At 38.9% G+C, this 1,965-nt stretch overlaps 1 pseudogene; it reads left to right on the top strand.

The window, feature by feature from the left end:
• Positions 1 to 1,393: 1,393 nt before the first annotated feature.
• On the top strand, positions 1,394 to 1,757 carry LOC143386408 (small ribosomal subunit protein eS25 pseudogene; annotated as a pseudogene).
• The last annotated feature ends 208 nt before the right edge of the window (positions 1,758 to 1,965 follow it).

The following is a 1,965-nucleotide window of genomic DNA, read 5'->3' as shown; positions in this document are numbered from 1 at the left end:
GCAGAGCAGATTTCCTCCACCACACCCTTCCACCATGATGTTCTACCTCTCTTTGGGCCCAGAGTAATGGAGTTGGCCCACCTTGGACTGAACCTCTGAAAACCATGAACCCAAAATAAACTTTACTTCCTGTAAGTTGTTCTTGTCAGATATTTTGTAACAGCAATAAGAATTTGACTAACACACCTTCTCAGAGGTGTTTTAATGTAAATAATCTAAATTATTTTGCATACCAAGTATAAAGAATTAGTCATTTAGACATTGTCTCTTCCCTATAGTATTTTAATCTTTATGGGAATATATATTAAATGAGAATCATGACAGCTTTACTATTCTATAATTTTAAGATGTGCTGCATCTTCCATTTGTATAATACTTGTTTAGCAGGTGGAATGTGCAAGATAGAGAGCCAGATTTAACAAGATGTCTCATGCCAATGTTAGCACTCCCTACAGGATAGAGATTTCAGTGTCTGCTGATCTAAAACATCAGCTACCTGATTGCAACATCAAAGAGCAAGTTGGAAGGCCTGCCGCCTTATTAAAGAAAAGGTACATGACATTTTGAAATGTATAGCTCCGGGCAAAGCTGAATCCTGAGGACTGACAACTAATGGGAATAATTGCTCTCATGAGAGTATGCAAGTCACTGTTTTTACTCTGTGGACTATTTTAGTATTTTAACATTAAACAAAAAGATATGTGAAAATAAAGGTGACATTAGTATCAGTCTTTGGATTCTATGAGTTTCCCAGAAACAGACAGCCAAGTCCCATGCAGTTTCCAAGTCAATTGGTAACACAATTAGTTCACTGTAACTCCCTTCCATATCAGTAGTAGGCTCATGAGCTCTTGTACTTGCTCCATAAAAAGGACTGACTTCCTACTTTGGTTACCTGATTCCACTCCAGGTTCTTGGAGGGGACTGAATCCCATGCCATTTGCCTGGTATCTTCCTAAGGTGTCTAGTTCCATCTAGCTTCCTCTCCTTAGAAGTGAACTCTGACTCTCATATTTCCATCTATGGACAAAGTTCTGTTGAAACTTAGAAGCATTGTGAACCCATGTATCTTGAAGGAATAGTACTGCCAGAGAACCCCCTTTTTTATGTCCTTCCTCCCACCTAAGAAGGTCCCCAGGAAGGAACAATTCTGAATCAACACTGAATGAGCTACAGCACTCTTCACATTGCAATTCATACTATTTGTCTTATTGTGTTAGAAGAGTCCTTCACTCCATCCCAGGAACAATACTGAAGTCCCAATATGCTCCCACGTCAATCTATCCAAGTTGGGCAAACCACACCTGTATATATCACAGAGGTGAGCAGGCTTCCTTTTTGTCTAGCATCTCAGTAAGGCTGCAGTGGTTGCTGCTACTCTCCACGTTTCTTGATGCCACCCAAGGGCAACAAGAAGAGGCCAGAAAGTCAGCTGAGAAAAAGACCCAGTGAATAAATCTGGGAGCAAGCCAAAAGGAAGAGGTCCAAAGGCAAAGTTTGGGACAAGCTCAATAACCTAGTTCTGAGTTGACAAATCTACTTATGTTAAACTCTGAGAAGAAATTCCCAACTATATGCTTGTAACTCCAGCTGTCTGGCAGATAGAAGATTTAAGGTTCCCTGGCCAGGGCAACTCTTAGCAAATGACTTATCAAATTTGTTTCCAAACAAAGAGCTCAAATAATTCACACCAGAAATACCAAAGGTGGAGATGCCCAGCTTCTGGTGAAGATGCACAAACAGGTCCAATCAACTGAACATTTGGAAAAGTGAAATTTTACTAAATTTAAAAAAATCTATTTATGTTCAATGAATACCATTGACACTTATTTTTCCTTTTTCCTAATGCTGTATCATATTAGAAATGACAGAATTCATTAGGTTTACACATGTGAGTATATTTCCCCTGGCTTATGTCAAAATATTTATTAGAATCTTGAGAAATTAGAATCAACTACATATGGA

The sequence above is a fragment of the Callospermophilus lateralis genome, chromosome 2 (assembly GCF_048772815.1).
Source record: "Callospermophilus lateralis isolate mCalLat2 chromosome 2, mCalLat2.hap1, whole genome shotgun sequence".
NCBI lineage: Eukaryota > Metazoa > Chordata > Mammalia > Rodentia > Sciuridae > Callospermophilus > Callospermophilus lateralis.
Note: the sequence above shows the minus strand (reverse complement) of the source record. Positions and strands in the feature narration are given on the sequence as shown.